Source organism: Petaurus breviceps, unplaced genomic scaffold (assembly GCF_028583685.1).
Source record: "Petaurus breviceps papuanus isolate PSGF00001 unplaced genomic scaffold, PetGlider_PUasm1.0 91133, whole genome shotgun sequence".
In the NCBI taxonomy this organism is placed as follows: Eukaryota; Metazoa; Chordata; class Mammalia; order Diprotodontia; family Petauridae; genus Petaurus; species Petaurus breviceps.
This window is the reverse complement of record NW_027187419.1, coordinates 25,523,720-25,546,367: the sequence shown is the minus strand read 5'-3', so window position 1 is coordinate 25,546,367 and position 22,648 is coordinate 25,523,720. Positions and strand designations below refer to the sequence as shown.

At 34.7% G+C, this 22,648-nt stretch overlaps 1 pseudogene; it reads left to right on the top strand.

The window, feature by feature from the left end:
• Positions 1–230: 230 nt before the first annotated feature.
• LOC138155391 (NADH dehydrogenase [ubiquinone] 1 alpha subcomplex subunit 5 pseudogene) lies at positions 231–1,346 on the top strand (annotated as a pseudogene).
• Positions 1,347–22,648: the final 21,302 nt, after the last annotated feature.

The window sequence follows — 22,648 nt, the reverse complement described above, 5'->3', positions numbered from 1 at the left end:
AGATGAGGGGAGTACTATTAGAATATGAATAGCAAGATACCTATATATAAATTGTCTAAAAACTGATTCTTAGGATTCTCTATCCTCTTTCTATCATTAAATTTTGCATACAGAAATAAAACATTTACAACAGACAGGTCATTTGATTTCTTGTTCTTGTTATTGGTGGAATGTAATGGTCAAAAAATCCATTCACTAACAATAAATAACAGTTCACTAGACTTTTAAAGCAATGATAGAAATAGTAAGATGTTGGACTTTGGTTTTGTTGTCATGGCCGGGGTGCTGAAGAAGACCACAGGTCTTGTTGGACTGGCAGTGTGTGAGACCCCACGGGAGCGGCTAAAATTGTTATATTCAAAGATTCTTGATGCTCTTGAGTTTATGCTCTCAAATGCGGCATACAGAAAGTACACAGAACAGATTAATAATGAAAGGCTGAATATGGTAAAAGAGGAAACAGATCTTCAGAAACTAGAGGATAAGCTTCAGGCTGGCCAGCTAGAAGAGGTGATTCTTCGGGCTGAAAATGAATTATCACTGGCAAGAAAAATGTTGACATGGAAACCCTGGGATCCTTTAGTGGAAGAACCACCAGCCAACCAGTGGAAATGGCCATTATAATCAATGTTAAATATCTATGATATATACTTTTTTAAAATCATTAAACATCTGTTTAAATACTGTTAAAATATTTTTTGAATTGTTAGAATTTTATTAACAGGAAAACTGAAACAAGATAGTTAGGGACAAAAAATTAGTGAAGGATTAATATATGATAGGGATGGACCATGGTCATTTTAATATGAAAAGCATTTATTCATAAAATAGATTATGTTAAAAACCCTTAAAGAAAGTGATTGTGCTGTCATTTGGAAAATCTAATCAAACTTTTTTTTTTTTAAATTTCAATCCAAGAACAAAGAAAGCAACAGAGATATCTAAGACATGAGAAAATCAGAAATTGAAGTATAGTCTAGATAAGGTTTATGGAAGACTTCCTATTGTGTTTTTCAGAATGTAGTTTAAAAGTTTGTGCCAAGTTACATTAATTTCTAGGAAAGAACTGAATAAGGTGGTATGCTTGAATTTTAATAGAACACTTTTAAATTGTTGAACTGTTGTATGGAAAACACATGATTAGCCAAGATTCTAAAACTTATTAATTGAATGTTTTTATATAATTACATGCATTTTTCCACATTCTGAAAGTAATGTAAGAGATTTTCAAATTGAAATTGACCTGCTTGCCTTTGAGTGTATGTATTTAATGAACAAAAATCTAAATTTAATATGTGCAATTTGGTTCTTATGTATATTAAACAGAAATGTTTACTAAAAAAAAAGATGTTGGACTTCACTGGCACAGTATTTAAAAAAAAAAAAGGGTCACCACCAAGCATTCTATAGTATCAGAGCAGGATTTTTTGAAGGAAGGATATACATATACATATACACATACACATATGTATTCATACACATACATATATATATAAGCATACTTGTATATTGATTGACAAAAATTTTCCTATCTTCCATGCATTGTTCACTTTGTTGTCTCTAGCTATTTTTCAGTGTCTTTAGTATAACTGAAAGGTAAAATTGCTGCTGATTTTTAATATTAACAATTCATTCTCTATTGCTTCTTTTTTTTAAGCAATTGGGGTTAAGTAACTTGTTCAAGGTTACATGGACAGTTATTTCTGGGTGTGGTACTAAGTATCTGAGCCTGGATTCGATCTCAGGTACCATCTTACATGTAATTGGGAAATGGGATGTACAGGCACTGAGGCATAGAGATCCACTGGAAAAGTCGAAAGGGGTATGGGAGAAAATGTGGGAGAGAGCAGATTGGAGGAGGGGATATCCTGTGGGGCTGCTATTTTGGGGCAGTGGGTGGGGGAAAATGGGGAGAAAATTTGTAACTCAAAATCTGGCGGAAACGAATGATGTAAATCAGAAGTTAATAAAGCATTAAAATAAAACAAGGCAAAACTCAGGACAAAAAGAATTAAAGGAATTTATTATACTCTAAAAAAATATCACTAACTCGCTCTCTCTCTATATATATATATATATATATAGATATCTATATCTATATCTATCTATCTATCTATCTATACCGTGTTTCCCTGATAATAAGACCTATCCCCAAAATAAGCCCTCCCCTTACTGTGTAAGATTCCTCTAAAATAAGCCCTCCCCCGAAAATAAGCCCTATTGATATTGCTACTTACTGCAATCCCTGAAAGAGGATTTTCTTGTCATCTGTTTACAGAATTCTTGTAGGAGGGTTTCAGAGTCCTAGGACTATACTGATGATTTATGTTTAGTTCTCAGACCTTGTTTTTGGGTCTGTGTTGAGTTCTCAGACCTAGTCTGTGGGTCTGTGTTGATTTCAAAGACAGATACTGAATTAATGATGGTGCTGGAAATTTGTGTGAATGTTTTTTGTCTCTGTTAAGCTTTGTCTTCCCATAAACAGGAACTACAAAGGATTTGAGGTGAACTGGACACTGTGAGCTTCAATACTGAATGGGAACCGGACGAGGAACTGGATGAGGACATGAGAGCTTCCTACCTGTGAACCAAGGTGACAGTTGGGTAGATTTAGGCAAGAGATGGACACATGAAAGAAGAACCAGCCTCCAGCCAAGATGAGAAGACGTCTCCTTGGATACTTAGTGCTGAGTGAGAAGATCATGATTTACTGTGGCCTAGTTGTGAGAGAACTTTGTATTTTGTACCTTGTACCCCTCATGGAAGATTGAGTTAAGGATGATTGGAAACTAATCTCCAATCAAGACAAAAGAAGACTTTTTGACTGAGTGATTAAGACAGTAGGAGTAGGAAAACTTAAAACATAGGAGTAGGAAAACTTAGACCTTTGTACTTTATGATCCTTAAGGAAGACTTCTCCTTAAGGATGATTTAATTAAGGATTTACTGAATGATATCTTTTGTTTAAAACAATGTGGCCATTTTAGTGATAAGTTGTTATGTTATAGCATTGTGAATGTTTTGCCTTAGTTTATTGCTGAATAAAAAGAGAGTTCACTATGCTATGTGATGAGAACCTTAAAGCTATTCATAGCAGCAGTCCTCTGGAGAGCTGCTCATGCTTTACAATCCCTGTCCTCATTAAATATTTGAAGCAATAACTTGTGAAAGACAGATATGTTTGTATTGATTTAGAATCAGAGGATGAAAAAAAAAGCAGTAATGAGTCATAAATATAGATTAAGTTTAGAAAAAAATAAAATTAGGTGTGTTCTCACTAAATGTCTTTTGTTTTTAAGACTGGATATTTTCAGCTTTCCTAGGGTTCTATGATAATTATTCATGCTAATTCTGTGTTGAACACTTATCCATAATCTTACCCATCAAGGCCATGGAGATCCTAAGGATCTCACAGATGTGTTTGAATAAAGACAACCATAACAGATAGATACCCTCTCTTCCTAAGTCTGTGCTAAGGAACAGCTTGCACATTTCCCTCAGTTGATTCTCTTACTGCATCAGACAGCCATAACTTTCCTTACTGGAGTCTCATTTTATTTCTTATTAGTTGAAGTACTGAATGCTTCCAACATTTTCCCCTCTGAATTTGAAAATTGCCACTTCTTGTTTATATTTTTGTGAGGCAGCTTTTTATCTTTCCTTTAGAGCAGTTGAAAAAGTCATCAAGCTCAGTATCCTTGTTTTTTAGTATTCCTCATCATTTTGACATCATTTTACAGAGATGCTCTTTCTAGAGTACCTTTTATATTTTCCCCAATGATTATTTCCACTTTACAAGGAGAAAAGTCCCATTTGCACCATGAATTCATTTGAGTTTCTCAGCTTACTATAGTTACTTGGAAATTCACAGGCTAGGGAAATATTATTTTATTTGAATCTCTCTCCTAAAATTAAGATGGTGAATTTGTGGGTCTTTTTTTTGGAGGAAGGTTGGAATTCACAAGATTTTTTTTCCTTTTTCTTTTACTTTAGTCTATACTCAGTTAATTCTCTTATTTATAACTCATTTACTTTTTTTGGATTAGAGACTATAGATTCATTTAAATATAATATGAACTAGAAAAACAGTAAAATAGGACTATCGTTCAAACTCCAATAAATATTTTCTTGAATGAGAATTTTATATAAAGAAAAAAGCTTTTAACACAAAATCATTCACAAACTTAAACATCCAGGGGACCTCATGATTTAAAGAGAATATTCCTTCCTTTTGAATGTGTTGATCATCCATAATGTAGGCAGTGGCTTGTGTAAAACATTTGCTGCTATATCTCAGTCCTCTTCTGATACTAATAATCAGATCATTGATCAAATTTTGCATTTTTATATTTGCATTGATTAGAAAATTTCATGACCTTAAGATATGCACAAGTGACATCTAGTTGGAGGAGACTCAAAGTTTTGTTTCTCATGCATGCTTTAAAAAGGAGCATTAAGTGGAGTGAGATATATTATTCTCTACACCTTTCGACCTTTGTTTTTGATTATGAAAACAAAATCTATTCCATACATGATATATTTTTTTTATTATTTTTGGAGGGCAATTGGGGTTAAGTAACTTGCCCAAGGTTACACGGCTAGTTTTTTTTGTGTGGGTGTTAAGTGTCTGAAGCTGGAACTGAACTCAAGTTCTCCTGACTCCGGGGCTGGCACTTTACTCACTGTGCCATTTAGCTGCCCCATAGATTATGTATCTTAATTGGATGTCATTCTAATTGTCCTACTTTTTCCTGTCCACTTTTTCCTTTGTTTTTCTTTTGTTTTGGGAGGTTATACCAATTCATAATCTTCCATCATTCTGCTCCATAATGAGTTAGAACAGGATGTGCCCAAGTTGGTTTTGACTTTAGATGTCTCTTTTCTCTGGACTCTTGTACTTCTTTTTGAGGTAACTGTTTAAAGTCACATATTTCTCTTAGAAATTATAATTAGTGTCAATGTCTTTACCTTTATTCAATCTGCAAGTTTCAGAGACATTGCTTTGTTTATATAGGTCAGAATGGAACTGTTTTAATCGTACATAATGCTTTCTCATCCTAAACCTTTCTTATAATTTGGAACTGTTTTATCTGCAAGCCCACAAAAAAGATAATTCTGTAACCATGCCATTGGAAACAATGAGTCTGTTAAAGATTTATTCAATCTCAAGACTTCTGGGAAGCAGTAAGTAGCTCTCATTCTCTTTTTTTTACCTCTAAAAACACAGAACATATTGCCCCAGGAAAACCCCTGGAAGAGCTGAGCCAGCAGAAAGGTGAGGGTACAGTCCTTTAGCCCACAAAGCTTGAGGGATTAATGAGAGAGGTAATGTTCTCTCTGGTAGAAGGTGAGATACACAAGACAGATGACACTGCAGTAAGCCCCACCCAGAAAAACCAGTAAAAAAATCCTGAGCCCCAGAGTGATAGAGCAGGAAAGTACAAAAATCATAACCCACCTGACCCTAGTGCCTTGGCACAGCAGGGAATCACTAGACTCCAGCTTGGAAAACCACAAGATGGGCTACTGGGCAGGTATCCTTCTTCAGTCAAACATCCCCTTCAGCACAACTCCAGGAAGACAACTCCAGGCAGGCAGGCACCTCCCAGAAGCCAAACCTTCCAGGGCTTCAGAGCAGCCTGGATGAGCAGGCATCCCCAAGGGGCCAGATGACAACCTGAGAATTTGTTTTGCTGACCTCAGCTCAGCATAAGGCAAGAATCCAGACACATACAGCCTCCAGCTGCTAGCATATGAGGCCCTATTACACAAAGCCAATGATCAGGTCCCTAGCCCACAGTGAAAGAACCTGGGTCAATGCCCCCTGTGCTCCAGCAGGAGAGATCAACTTTAAAACCTAGAAAATAGTCAAACATGATGAAGAAAAAGCAGAAATGGATAATAACCATAGATCCTTTTTATGGAGACAAGGACAATCAAAGCACAAATCCAGAAGAGAACAACATTGTCAAGATACCCACATCTGAAACCTCAAAGGGGAATTTGAACTTATCTCAAGTTCATAAAGTCTTTTTGGAAGAGCTCAAAAATTTTTTTAAAAGACAAATAAGAGAGGTCAAAGAAAAATTGGGAAATGAAATGACATGTATGCAAGAAAGAGTCAATAGCTTAGAAAAGGAAAGACATGAATTACCTGTAGAAAACAATTACTTAAATACACAATTGGTCAAGTAGAAAAAAGGATACTGAAGAAAGCAACTCCCTAAAAGTTGAACTGGGGGTCAGAGCCAAGATGGCAGAGTAGAAGCAGGAAATTGCTTGAGTTCCCACCCCAACAACCTCCAAAACCTGTAAAATATGACTAAACAAATTTTAGAGATACAGAACCCACAAAGTGACAGAGAGAAACAAATATCCTGCTGAAGGCAGTCTGGCAGACCAACAGGAAGTGTCTATCACACTGAGCGGGGAGCCAAGTGTGTCATGTGAGCTGTGCAGTCCCATTCAATCTGCGCAGTCCCAGACCCAGCGTGACCCCAACCAAAAGCCCAGACTGACTGAAGCAGACTTCAGGAGAGTGAATCACCAGGAGCTGTGGCAGTTTCCAGACTTCTCAATGCATAAATGCCAAAGAGATAGTAAAAGGTCAGTGGGGAAATCTGTTGGAACTGGGTGATAGAAGAGCTTGGTCTGGCCCTTGCCCCCAGGGTGAGAGGTGGAGGAGGCAAGGCATCTGCAGTTGCTGCCACATGGCTGCCTCCAGAGCTCCTGGCCTGCAGATCACAGGGGGACCAAGTGACCATTCAGAGAGTAATCTATATTTTTTGACCTCCTTGGATCTGGGTTGCTGTCTTGGGCAGTGATCCTGGGTTGAAAATCACCAGTGTGCCAGAGGTTGTGGTAGCTGTAGCGAGGGTGATCTCCTCAGACCTCTGACAACATTTGCGAAAAAACCCAGCAATTTGGGACAAAGCTCTCTCCATTCTGGAAGCAGAGTTCTACTGTGACAAAGAGCTCAAAAGTCAAGTAAATGACTGGCAAGATTAGCAAGCAGAGGGAGCAAAATAAGAGCATAGAATTGTATTTTGGGGACAAAAAAAACATCAAAATATGGAACTGGAAGAAGTCAATGAACTCAAAACTGCTGAATCAAAAGCTTCCAAGAAAATGAATGGGTTACAGGCCATGGACGAACTCAAAAGGATTTTGAAAATCAAATAAGAGAAGTGGAAGAAAAATTGGGAAGAGAAATGAGAATGATAAAAGAAAATGATGAAAAGTGAGTCAAGAGTTTGCTAACGAAGACCCAAAAAAATAATGAAGAAAATAACACCTTAAAAATAGACTAACTCAAATGGCAAATGAGGGTCAAAAAGACAATGAGAAGAATAGCTTAAAAAGCAAAATTGCCCAGATGGAAAAGGAATTTCAAATACTCACTAAATAGAATAATTCCTTCAAAATTAGACTGGAGCAAATGGAAGCTAATGCCTTCATGAGAAATCAAGATACTATTAAACAGATCCAAACAAATGAAAAAATAGAAGACAATGTGAAATATCTCATTGGAAAAACCACTGACCTGGAAAATAGATAGAGGTAAGACAAATTAAAAATCATGAAACCATGATAAAAAAAGAGCCTAGAAATCATCTTCCAAGAAATTCTCAATGAAAATTGCCCTGATATTCTAGAACTAGAGTGAAAAATAAAAATGGAAAAATTCACCAATCAACTTTTGAAAAAGATTCTAAAAAGAAAACCCTAGGAATCTTATAGCTAAATCACAGAGTTCCCAAGTCAAAGAGAAAATATTTTAAGCAACCAGGAAGAAACAATTTGAGTATTGTGGAAACACAATCAGAATAAGGAAAGATCTAGCAGCTTCTATATTAAGGGATCATAGGGCTTGGAAAATGATTTTCAGGAGGTCAAAGAAGCTAGATTAAAGCTAAAATTACCTACCCAGGAAAACTGAGCATAATGTTTCAGGGGAAAATATGGTCATTCAATGAAATAGAGGACTTTCAAGCATTCGATGAAAAGAGCAGATCTAAACAGAAAATTTGACTTTCAAATAGAAGAAGCAAGGAAAGCATGAGAAGGTAAACAGGAAAAAAATCATGAGGAACTTATTAAATTTAAACTATTTACATTCCTATATGGAAAAAGATAATTGTAACTCTTGAGACTTTTCTCAGTATGAGGATAGTTGAAGAGAATACATGTGTATGTGTGTATATGTGTATGTGTGTGTACATAACATATACAGGAGGGTGTATGTGTGTATAAATACATATGTAAGTTAAGTGTATGTATATGCATATACATATATACTTACACAAAGGTTACAGGATCAGTGGAATAGGAATGGATGATTTTATCTAAAAGATAATATTAAAAGGTGAGAGAGGAATTTATTGGGAGAAGGAGAAAGGAAGAGATAGGGTAAATTATCTCTTTTAATATAGGCAAGAGAAAACTGTTAAAATGGATGGGAAGAACAGGAAGGTAAAGGGGAATGGGTCAACTTTACTCTAACTGAATTTGGCTTAAGGAGGGAATAACATACACACTCATTTGGGTATCTTACCCTACAGTAAAGTAGGGGGCAAGGGGATAAGAGGGGGGTGAGAGTAGGAAAGACAGATTGGGGGAGAGGGTAGTTAGAAGCACACACTTTTGATAAGGGACAGGGTGAAAGTAGGAAATTAGAATAAGTGGGCAGCAGGATAAGATGGAGGGAAATATAGTTAGTCTTTATATATATATATATATATATATATATATATATATATACTACACTATGGAATAGAAATGCTTTGCATAGCTACACATGTACAAACCATATTGAATTGCTTATCTTCCCAGTGTGTGTGGGTGAGGAAGGAAGTAGTGAAAGAACCTGGAAATCAAATTTTTAAAAACAAATGTTAAAAAAAAATATTTTTACATGCAACTGGGAAATAAGATATACAGGCTCTGAAGTATAGAAATCAATCTGGCCCTACTAGAAAGTTAGAGCAGGATGGGGAAGGATATAAGAGACAGCAGATTGGGGGAAGGAGTTTTCAGTAGGCTTGCTATTTTAGAGTGGGGGTAGGGGAAAGACAGGGAGAAAATTTGTACCTCAAAATCTTGTGGAAATGAATGCTAAAAACTAAAAATACACAAATTACAAAAAAAGTACAACCAGTCAAATGGATAGGAGGTACCAAAACTCACTGGAGAGAACTCCTTAAAATCAAAATGGGTCAAATGGAGAAGGAAGACCAAAAGATAATTGAAGAAAATAATCCATTAAAAATTAGAATTGGGCAAATGAATGTTAATGACTCTATGATACATCAATAATTAGTCAAATAAAATTGAAATGAAACAAAAGAAATAGAAGAAAATGTAAACTACCTCATTGGAAAAACAAATGACCTAGAAAATTGTTCCAGGAAAGAGAATCTAAAAGTTAATGGTCTACATGAAATCAATGATGAAAAAGAGCCTGGACATTATCTTTCAAGAAACCATTAAGGAAAATTTTCTTGAGGTCCTAGAACCAGAGGATAAACTAATCGTCAAAAGAATCTATGAATCACCACCTTAAAGAGATCCCAAATTGAAAACACCAAAGGATTTTATAAACAAATTCCAAACTTTTCAAGTCAAGGAAAAGTACTGCAAGTAAAAAGAAAGAAATGATTTAAATACCACGGAACCACAGTCAGGATTATGTAGGACCTTGCACCTTCTACATTAAAAGATCCGAGGGCTTGGAACATGATATTCTGTAAGACAAAGGATCTTGGATTAAAACCAAGGATCAACTATCCAGCAAAATTGAGCATAATCTTTCAAAGGAATAGATGAACATTCAGTGAAACAGGGGAATTTCAAAGCTCCCTGATGAAAATACAAGAGTTCAACAGAAAATTTGATCTTCAAACCCAGACTCAAGAGAGGGATAAAAAGGTAAACAAGAAAGAAAAAACAAAACAAAACAAAAAACATGTTATTCAGTAAGGGCAAACTGTTTAAATCACTACATGGGAAAATGATACTTGTATCTTTATTATGACATTTAGAAGGGAGTTTATATAGAGGAGGTGGGTATTAGTTGACTGTGATGTGATGATAAAAACCTAATTAAATGGTGAAAAGTAATTGTACTGGAAGAGGAAAGGAGGAGGCAGAAAAGGGTACATAACATGAGGAGACACAAAGATCTATTTCATAGAGGGAAAGAAGGGGGAGAGATGAATATTTTTTGTACTTTACTCTCTTCAGATTTAGCTTTAGCTCAAAGAGGTAATAACATACTCGGGTACAGAAATCTTACTCCATTGGAGGCAGGAGGAGGAAGGGGAAAAAAATAAAGGGAGTGGATAGAATGGACAGAAAAAGTAGGAAGGGGAAAGGGAAAGATAAGTAGGGGTAGATAGAAATGAAGGTAGATGGAAGGAGGTGGTAGTAAAAAAAAAATTCTAATAAATAGGGAAATGGAGAAAGAAGAAGAAATGCATTAATGGCAGGGGGGATAACATGGAAAGAAATGTGCAGATTATAATTATAACTGTGAATGTGAATGGGGTGAGCTCTCCCATAAAATGGATACTGGTAGTAGAGTGGATTAAAAATGATAATCCTACACTATATTATTTACACAAAACACATTTGAAGCAAATGGATACACACTGAATAAATCTAAAAGGCTGGAGTAGAATATACTCTGCTTCAGCTGAAGTTAAGAAAATGGCATAGCAATCTTGATCTCAGATAAAGCAAAAGCAAAAAAAAATACAATTAAGAAAGATAAGGAAGGAAACCATATCCTGCTAAAGGGTGCCATAGACAATGAAGTAGTATCATTACTAAAGACATATGCACCAACTAGTATAGCCTTGAAATTCTTAGAGGAGAAGTTAAAAGAATTATAGGAGGAAACAGAGAGAAAACTATACTAGGGGAACAAATTCAACTTCCCCCTCTCAGAAATAAATGAATTTAACCACAGCATAAGTAAGAAAGTACTTGAGGAGATGAATAGATTTTTTAAAGTAAATTTTATGTTTATTTTACATCATTCATTTCCACAAGATTTTGAGTAACAAATTTGCTCCCTATCTTCCCCCTACCCACCACCCCAAAACAGTGATCCCACTGTATACCCGCTACCCCAATATGCTCTCTCCTATATTCTCCCCCATACCTCCTTTCACTTCCAGTAGGGAAATATGGATCTCTATACCCAGTGCCTGTATATCTTCTTTCCCAGTTGCATGTAAAAATAACAAAAATAATATTTTTTAAACATTTGATTTTAAAACTTTGAATTCCAGATTCTTTCCCTTCCTCCCTGCTCACCCAACTTTACTGATAAGATAAGCAATTCAATATTTGTTGTACATGTGTAGCTACACAAAATATTTCCATAGTGGAAATATTGTGAAAGACCGATTATATTTCCCTTCCTCTATATCAGCAATGCAATATTCACAATGCTCACGGAAATTACAAAAATGCTCATGTGATTATCAATCACAAAATATTTCAGGCTTTCTATATGGGCGATAAAGCTGGAATATTTAGTAAAATACCAAAAGACTGAGTCCCAAAACAAGAAAGTCAAAGCCATCAGAGTAGCTATGAAATTGGCACAGGTAGATAAAGTAGAAAGCAGCCACATTCTCAAGACTTTAAAACAGAACCAGCTACCTCAGACAAAGGTCTTCCTCTCCCCACTCACCCCAACTACTCAGCATCCAGTAAGTGTGCTCCTAGCAGCTCTGGCCCCTGGGATTCCTCAGCAGGAGTCCTTAGCAGAAATTCTGGCTGGCTCAAAAAAGAGTTCGTGCCTCCACCTCCACCTCAGCCGCTAGCACTACCACAGACGCTGCCTCTGCTGCTGCTGCTGCCCCATCACTACCACTTCTAGTCACTGCAGGAACTCTAGCTTGGCTTTCACTTCCTCTTGCTCCACCCCTTCCTGCTATGTCAGCAAGTCCAATGGGGCATGGAAGATCTTTAAATCCCATAACCCTTACATTCAGCCCCAAGATCTTTCATGTCCCTTACTTGGCAAAAATACATTAAGAATAACTGGTGTCAACAAAATTTCACAACAGCATAACAAGGATATTCCTAGGAGTTTTCTTTTTGGTATCTTTTTCAAGAAGTGATCAGTGAATTCTTTCAACCTCAATTTTGCCCTCTGCTTCTAAAACATCAGGGCAATTTTCCTTGAAAATGTCTTGAAGGATGGTTTCTAGGGTTTTTTCTTTTATCATGGCTTCCAGGTAGTCCAATAATTTTTAAATTATCTCTCCTGGATCCATTTTCCTGGTCAGTGGTTTTTCCAATAAGATACTTCACATTGCCTTCTATTTTTTTCATTTGTTTGGATATGTTTAATAATATCTTGATTTCTCATAAAGTCAATAACTTCCATTTCTCCAATGTAATTCTGAAGGAATTATTCCCTTCAGAGAGCTTTTGAGATTCTTTTTCCATCTGGAAAATTTGACTTTTTAAGGCATTCTTCTCCTCATTGGCTTTTTGAGCCTCTTTTGCCATTTGAGGTAGTCTCTTTTATAAGGTGTTATCTTTTACAGTGAGGTTGTTGACACTCTTTTCCTGATTTTCTTGCATTCTCATTTCTCTTCCCAATTTTTCCTCCACTTCTCTTATTTGGTTTTCAAAATCCTTCTTAAGATCCTCTATGCCCTGCAACCATTTCACATTTTTCTTGGAAGCTTTTGGTGCAGGAGTTCAGACTTTGTTGTTTTCGGCCATTCCATGCTTTGATCCTTTTTGTCCCCAAAAAAGGAATACAAAGTCAGATTGCTGTGTTTGTTTTGCTTCTTTTTCTTGCTCATGTTGCCATTAATTATTTACATTTGAGCTTTTTGCCACAGTAGAACACTGCTTCCAGAGAGGAGGCCTTTGTCCCAAATCACTGGGCTTTTTGCAGCTAACAGAGCTATTAGTTGGGTGCCCTTTCAGAAGTCTCCACTGGCTCTGGCACACTGGTCACACACCCCAGGACCTCCACTCTAGACAGCAATTCAGATCCAAGCAGGTTAAAGCAAGAGGAATTACCCCCTCTGAATGGTCATTCAGTCCCCCCACAATCTGCAGGCTAGGAGCTCTGAAGAAGCCATGCCATGGTCACTTTTCTTCAACTACTTCTTCCTCCTAGGGCAGAGACCTGGACTGCACTCCCTGACCCCCTATTTCCACAAAGTTCCACACTGATGTCTCACTTCGTCTTTGGCATTTATGGATTGATAATTCTGTAAACCTCAACAGTTACTAGTGATCCACTCTCCTGAAGTCCCTCCAGCCAGGCTGGTCAAGACACCCTGAAGATAAAACACTAGGCTGTGTGCTGTGATGGCACTTTCTGCTGGCCTGCTGTGCTGTCTTCTGTGGGAGGTTTGTTTCTCTCTGTCACTTTGTGGGTTCTGCAGCCCTAACATTTTTAGAGTCATTTTTAAATAGATATTTCAGATGGTTATGGGGGGAGCACATGGAGTTTCCTGCTTCTCTGTCACCATCTTGGCTCCACCCCACTAGATGAATAGATTTTTAGAAAAGTTAGATATGGTAGACCTCTGGAGAAAATTAAATGGGGATAGAAAGGAATTTGCCTTTTTCTCAGTTTTAAATGGAAGCAACACAAATTGACTGTGTATTGTGGCACAAAAACTTCACAATCCAATGCAGAAAGGCAGAAATATTAAAAGCCTCCTTTTCAGGTCATAATATAATAAAAATTACATGTAATAAAGGGCCACAGAAAAATAGACTAAAAATTAATTGAAAACCAAATAATCTAATACCAAAGAATGAGTGGGTCAAACAACAAATCATAGAAACAATCAATAACTTCATCCAAGAGAATGAGAATAATGAGAGGGAATGCAGTCAAAGCAAATCTTAGAGGAAGTTTTATATCTCTAAATGCTTCCATGAATAAAATAGAGAAAGAGGATATTTTTGAATTGGGCATGCAACTAAAAAAAGCTAGAAAAAAGAACACATTAAAAATCCTCAAATAATAAATTAGGAATTCTGATAATCAAAGGAGAGATTAATTAAACTGAAATTAAGAAAACCATTGAACTAATAAATAAAACTAAGAGCTGGTCTTATTAAAAAAAAGTAGATGAACCCTTGGTTAATTATATTAAAAAGAAAGAAAGAAGAAAACCAAATTGACAGTTTCAAAAATGAGAAGGGTGAATTGGAGACCAATAAAGAAGAAATTTAAAAAAAAAACTATTTTACTCAATTGCATGCCAAAAAATTTGACAATCTTAATGAAATGGATGAATATTTGCAAATATATATATAAATTACCCAGATTAATAACAAAGGAAATAAAATACTCACTTAATCTCATTTCAGAAAAATAAATCCAACAAGGCATCAATGACATTCCTAAGAAAAACATTTCCAGGGCTAGATGGATTCACAAGTGACTTCTATCAAATACTTAAAAAAACAATTCATTCAAATACTCTTTGTATTATTTGGGAAAACAGGCAAAGAAGGAGCCCTACTAAATTCTTTTTATGATACAAATGTGATGTTGATACCTGGGAAGAGCCAAAATAAAGAAATAAAATTATAGACCAATTTCCCTAATGAACATAGATGCAAAAAATTTAAATAAAATATTAGCAGAGATTATAGCATCTTATAATTAGTATAATACACTATCATCACATAGGATTTATACCAGGAATGCAGAGGTGATTCTATATTAGGAAAACTTTCATCAAAATTAACCATATCAACAACAAAACTAATAGAAATCATATGATTATTTCAGTAGACATAGAAAAAAAAAACTCACGACAAAATACAACCCCCATCCCTATTAAAAATACTAGAGAGAATAGGAATAAATGGAGTCTTCCTTAAAATGATAAGTAGTGTCTATCTAAAACCATCAGCAGGCTTTATATGTAATGGGAATAAGATAGAAACATTTCCAATTAAGATCTGGAATGAAACAAGGACATTCAGGATCACCATTGTTATTCAATATTGTTCTAGAAATGTTAGCTTTAGCAATGAAAGAAGAAAAAGAAATTGAAGGAATTAGAATAGGCAAAGAAGAAACTAAGCTATCCCTCTATGCAGATGATATGATGGTATACTTAGACAATGCAAGAAAATCAATTTTAAAAAGTACTTGAAATAATAATTAAAAGAAACTATTATTAAAGTTGCAGGATATAAATTAAATCTACATAAATCCTTGGCATTTCTATAAATTACTGACAAAGCGCAGCAGTAAGAGATAGAAAGAGAAATTCCTTTTGAAGTTACTGTAGATATTATTTGGTAGCCTACATGCCAAAACAAACCCAGGAATTATATGAGCACTATTACTAAACACTTTTCACACAAATAAAGTCATATCTAAATAATTGGGGAAAAAATCAGTTTTTCATGGATAAGCTGCACTAATATAATAAAACTGACAATTCTCTGTAAATTAATTTACCTACTCAGTGGCATACCAAACTACCAAAGCATCATTTTATAGAGCTAGAAAAAATATTAAATTCATCTTCCAGAACAAATGATTCAGAATATCAAAGGGATTAATGAAAAAAAATGCAAGGGAAGGTGGTCTAGTAGTATCAGATCTTAAATTATATTATGCAGCAATCATTGAAATTGCTTGATTCTGGCAAAGAAATAGAGTAGTGTATTTGTGGAATAGATTAGGTATACAAGAGACAATAGTAAATGACTTGTAATTTGCTGTTTGATAAACCCAAAGACACCAGCTTCTCTTATAAGAACTCAATATTTAACAAAATCAACTTGGAAAACTGAAAAAAAGATAGTATGACAGAAATTAGGCATTGACCAACATCTTATACCATATACCAAAATAAAGTCAAAATTGGTATACTATTTTGATATAAAGACTGATACTTTAAGCAAACTAGGAGAGCAAGAAATAGTTATTTATCAAATTTATGATGAAGGGAAGAATTTATGACCAAACAAGAGATCAAGAACATTTTGAAATAAAAATGGATGGTTCTGATCACATTAAATTGAAAAGTTTTTCTGTAAACAAAACCAATGCAACTGAAATTTGAAGGGAAGCAGAAAGTTGCAAAACAGTTTTCACAGTCAGTGTCTCAGATAAAGATCTCATTCCTAAAATATATTGAGAATTGAGTTAAATTTGTATGAATACAACTCATTTCCCAATTAATAAATGATCAAAAGATGTGAACAGGCAGTATTTAGAGGAAGAAATTAAAATTATCCATAGTTATGTGAAAAAAAGATCTAAATCACTATTGAATATGAAAATGCAAATTGAAGACTTCATAATTATCAGATTGATGTGACAAAACAGGAAAAATGATAAATGTTGGAGATGTGGGACAATTGGAAAACTAATGTGTTGTTGATGAAGTTGTGAACTGATTCAATCATTCTGGAGATCAATTAGTAACCATGCCCAAAGGGCTATAAAATTGCCTATACCCTTTGACCCAATTGTATACTACTAGATCTACAACTCAAAGAGATGATAAAAATGGGAAAAGTTCTGACATGTACAAAAATATTTATAGCAGTTTTTTTTCCTCTAGTGGCCACGAATTGGAAACTGAGGGAATGCCCATCATTTGGAGAATGGCTGATGAAGTTGTGGTATATGAATGTAACAAGATATTATTGTCCTATAAGAAATGATGAGTAGATGGACTTCAGAAAAACCTGGAAACACTTATATAAACTGATGCTGAATGAAATAATTATAATCAGGAGATCATTGTACACAGTAACAGTAACATTGTTGAAGGACTTATTTTGATAGACTTAGCTCTTCTCAGAAATGCAAGGCTCTAAGACAACTAAGAAATTTCCAAGACTCATGTTAGAAAATGTTATCAAAATCGTGAGAAAGAACTATAGAATGTAGATCTATGTTGGTCAATAACAAATGTAGATCAAAGAATATCATTTGCTCTCTTCGTTTTGTTTCTTCTTTTTTCTTGGTTCTTCCCCTTGGTTCTAATTTTTCTATATAATATGACTAATGTGAAAATATGTTTAATATAAATGTTTGTGTAGAACCTATATTACATTGCATGCCATCTTAGGAAGGGGAGAGAAATTCAGAAATTTAAAATTCAAAGTGTTTTGGAAGTGAATATTAAAAATTAAAAACAAATAGATAAATAAATAAGATTTGCTCATTCTCATTCTATCAGCCAAAAGTTTTCCTCAGAGGGTCAAATTAAGGACTAAGTGGAATTGGGTTTATTGTACACTTAATGGGAAAAAAGAGACACCATTTCATTATTTTCTTATTTGACCTTTAAGTGTTTATTATGAGCCCTTGAAAAAATATGAAATTGCATGTTACTTCTGTGTTATGTAACTAAAGATAATACTGGGGAATTCTTAAAAGAGCTTGAAAAGTTTATCTTAACAAGAATCAATGTATCCCTTGATGCTGAGTGTATCAATATGGCAATGGGCTTTGAGGGACGTGACAAATTTCTGGGATACATAGTCAAATATTACAATAAAGTTCTATTCTAAAATCCCATCATGGCAATAAAGGTAACCTTGTGGGATCAGAGGCTATGGCAAGTGAGCACAAGCTCTGTCGAGTTTTAACAATAGGATTAGACTTTGAGTAGGGGTTAAATAAAGAAATCAAATCTATCGTCCAAGAACCAATTTGGTCAATTTTTATTTTTAATGTCCATCTCCATATTGACCAGAATAGGATGATTATTTGCTGTTCTTAATCTATAAGGGGAAATTGTGATCTATATTGGTGGAGAACATATCCATCCAAGTGAAATTATATATCCTTAATATCAATGAATGAATGAATCTGTAAGTATTTAAGTGACTACTAAGTATTTTTAAAGGGGTGTTCCTGGTGAACATTTTAATAACTGAAATCATAGTTAAAATCAAGCTTAGATTTTTAAGAAATCAAGAATAGATAACAACCGATAAATATTATTTCCAGTTTTACAATATTACTTGAATGATAACTCAAGGAGATAACTTAAACATAGCATATCTGAATTTCTTTCTTTGTATTCTTTCATAAAGGATGGAGAATTAAGGGAGAATTCAGAACTTCTCATCTAACTTAACCCAAACTTATTACTAGAAAAATGAATCAACTGGCAAGCATTTATTATATAACAACAATGTGTTGATCACTCTGATCTGGGAATACAAAGAAAAAAATTAAAATATTACCTATTCTCAAGGAGTTTGATAAATATAGGTCAATGTGAAAGGAGGTATATATCAAAATGTCACAAAGGATCTATGTTGAACATATTCCTTTGAAGAATTTGACAAAATCTGATTCCATTAAATCCTATGACAATTTTGGGTTCTAAAAGGCTTAGAAGTACATAAGCAAGTCTTCCAATATATCATGTAGTATGAGAAGATGCTAGAAAATAAATAAAAATGACACAATAGTGGGAATTATGATAATAACAAAACAATTGACTTAAGAAATATAAATTCTCAAATAATCCTTTTAACATAATTCAAGTTTCCCTAACTAATTCTATTGTGCTAAAAAATGAATATTTTTTTGCTTTTTGCTCTGTCTTCACAAAAAGGCAACTCTCTGTGTGTGTATGTGTGATATAGAGATAGAGATATAGTTATCTCTCATATAGTTGTTGTTTATTGTTATTTTATCACAAACTTCTGTTGGAAATAATGACCTTGTGGCATAATCCCTTCCTCATCCCTCCACCCCATTTGATCATGTGGAAGTGTACATATGCATAAACACACAAACTTACATGCACACAGTACATTACTGGTAGCACCTTACTTTTCCATATTATTTACCATGTGCAGGTATTGTGCTAAGAGAATTATACTTATTATATCATTTAATCCTCCCAGACAGAAGTAAGTGACTTGCTCAGAGTTCCACAGCTAGTAAGTTTCTGTAAATGGATAAGAATTTGGGTTTTCTTAACTCAAGGTCCAAGTCTCAATCAACTAACTGCACCACCTAGCTGCACATATTTCATTAAAATAAACAAATCCATGGTTGGTAAATCACAATGTATTGCTTAAAACACCGACATTAATTTTCAGTTTTTGTAAATACATTTCTACCTTTCTTATCATTAGAGTTAAATACTACATTCTTCCATGTACCATAACATGTTTTTATGAAAATTAATTATATCAAAAGAAAATACCTTAAATCATTTACATAGACTTATAGACCACACACACACACACACACACACACACACACACTACTCCATTTTAAAACATTTTAAATTATCCTTACTTTACCTTTATATTTTATTGTTTTAATCTCTAATTTGATACTTTCCTACCAATAAGAGGACTTTTGTGATATTCTTGAGAATTAGATCTATGTCATTTATAGTTCTGTCCTTTTACCACTTAGTTCCTTATATACAATGTCTATCTAGTAAACATAATTTGAAAAACTGAATTAATTCATGTAACTTTTATGTTTATATGAAACAAACCATCTTCTATGAAGGAGAAAAAAAATGTCACAACTTTTTTTTTGGCAAATTTTTATAACAGGCTTCAGGCAACAGTTTTTCAGCGTATTCCAAAATCTGTCTTTATACCTTACCCTACAATATAATTCTATACCCTACTGCCAAAAATAATATTCAAGTGTTATTTTCAACAGGCTACTTTGGTTCTTAGTGCCTTTCATTGACTCCTAATTGCTATTTACATTCAATTGCAACCCATATGTTGTTAAGATTCAATGATAACTATTTGTCATGCCTAATCATCTCTTTTCTCTGAGACATGGAAAATGCATTCCTCTTTTTTATACTAACCTTCTTTTACTTCTCTCCCAAAACTTTCCCTTTCCCCCTTCAAAATTATCATCCAATATCTCCTTCTTCACAAAATTTCCTGTGTAATTCCACTTAATTTGTAACTAATTAGTCTAAGAATTTCTTCCCATGTTGCTTATACTCCTTAGTTTCTAAACGTTGTATTTGATGTTCACTAGCTGATATTTAAGTTGTGTCACAAATAGGAAAATCTAATCAAAGAAATAGTATGGCTATGGAGTACATCGACAATTTCTTCTTACATTGTATTAATTGAATGTGTGATGCTAGGGGACTCATACAACTCATAACCAGTGCATTGTGTATGAAATAATTAAAGAAAGGAACTGGAATTCAAAAGGATTGGGAAAGACTTCCTGGAAAAATAGAATTTGAATTGGGGCTTTAAGGAATCCAGTGAAGTCAGTGACAGGAGTTGAGGGAAGAAAGCATTTTTCAGAATGGGGGGCAGTCAGAGAAAATACTCTGTGTTGTTTGTGCAACATCTGTGAATCCAGTGTCACTGGATTGAACATTATGTGCTGGCAAATTAGGAGAAAGTTTGGAAAGACAGGAAAGGGGTAGGTTAAGATGGGCATTGTATATGAAAGAGATTATTTTGTATTTGATGTGGGAAGTGCTATGGAACCACTACAGTTTATTGAGTAGGGAGGTGGGGCATCGTGGTGACATGGTTGAAGTAAAATGTGATTTAGGGAAATCATTTTGGTGACTGAATGGGGGATGGATTGGAATGGGAAGATACTCAAGACAGGCAGACCCACCTATAGGCTACTGCAATAATTCAGGTGTGAGGCAATAAGGACCTGCATCAAAATGGTGACAATTTCAGGGGAGACAAAATACGAGATTCAAGAGATGCTGCAAAGGTGAAATTGACTATCCTAGGCAAGAGATTTGGTATTAGGAATGGGAATGAGAGATAATGAGGAGTTCAACATGTCTCAGGTTATGATCCTGAGGGATGGGAGAATGGTATTGTTTTTTACAAAGATAAGGAAGTTAGGAGGTGTGGGTGGGGCAGTTTAAGGGGAAAGAAAATAAGTGATGTTTTTCATAGTTTGAGATATCTTTTGAACATCAAGTTTGAGATGTCTAAAAGGCAGCTGAAAATGAGACATTGAAATTCAGCAGAGAAGTTGGGGAAGAAGAGGCAGAATTCAGAATTGTCAGCACTGAGATGGTGATTAAATACATGGGAGCTGATGAGAACCAGCGAAGTACTACAGAGAGAAAAGAAAAGATGACTCAGGATAGAACCCTGAAGGATATCTAATGTTAGATGGCATGACCCAGAAGAGGATCCTGAAAAGAAGATAGAGAAATCAGATAGTTAGGAAAAAACTAAGAGTGATGGAAAAAAAAAAAAAAAAACTAGAGCAAAGAGAGTACAGGTAGAAAGAGAACAGGGTAATCAAGTGTCAAAGAATGTAAAAAGTTCAAGGAGAATGATGATTGAGAAAAAGGTCACTGGATTTGGCAACTAAGAGATCATTAGTAATTGTGGAGAGAATAGTTTCAGTGGAATAAGTTTGAATGCCAAATTATAAAGAGTTAAGAAAGGAGTGAGAAAAGAGAAAATGAAGGCTACTACTGTAGATGACCTTTTCTGAGAGTTTAAATATAATTATTTCAAGTAGACAAGATCTAGTACTATTGTTAGCAGGGTTGGAAGGATCAAATGACAGTTTTTTTTTTCCAGGATGTGAGAAACATGGGCCTCTTCTCATTATTTCCTATTTATTTTATATATTTTTGTTTTGTACATATTTGTTTAAATAGTGTTTTCTCATTAAATTATTAATTCCCTAAGGAGGGCAGGGACTGTAGTCATTTTATGAAAGTTTGTTGATTATTGGCAGTGGTGAATGATCCAGTAGACAGGAAGAGATTGAAAATAAGGGATATATTAGAGATAAGAGAGGGGGCATTCTATTGCAGGAAAAGAAAAAATAAATCTCCTCTTTTCTTTTTTCCCTCTACAAATCTGATATTCATAACAAACAGCTCAGGTTTGTAGGCCAACATTTTTGACATAGGTTGATGGCTTATATATGAAATAAAACCTTTTGCAAGAGAACAAAGCTTCCAAAAACACCTGTCACACAAAATATTTTCAGCACAGAATTCATGCCATCATGGAGTCTCCTCAACTACTTACAGTGGTGTTTCTGGAATTCTTTTTCTTCCATCCAAATTTCCTATTCAAACTCAATATAAGGGCAGAACACATAAACTTGTGGAATATTGAGTAAAACATCCTCTTCCAGCAAGCACTTCTCCTGGTCCCTCATGGCTTCTGATTCAGTGACCATGGCAATAGAACCAAAAGGAAGGTTATATTGCTATACTTTCTCAATATACAAAATTTTTATTGTTAGTTTATTTTTCCAGGGGTATTATAAAGCACCAAAGGTACAAATTCTGTACACCCTTAAGAGTTATATAAATGCCAATTATTGTTATTATCATTAGTATTCAGTCACCATGCCTCCTTTCCTGGTGTGTAGAATGCCATTTTCTAAGCCTCTGGTTACCATCCTACTAAGTTTGAACAATGTTTATAAAGCAATACAAGCATGACCTGACAAATGTTTATCAAATGGTTTGTTTTTTTGGATGGGGGAGAGGGTTGTTGGGAGATGTATACAAACTCAATTTTAATCTTCATTATTAACACTTTCTTAAATCTAAACACTTTTTTAATAATTTATGTTTAGTTTTTAACATTCATATCTATAAGATTTTGAGTTTTGAATTTTCTCTCCCACCCTCTCCTTCCCCCCAAGAAT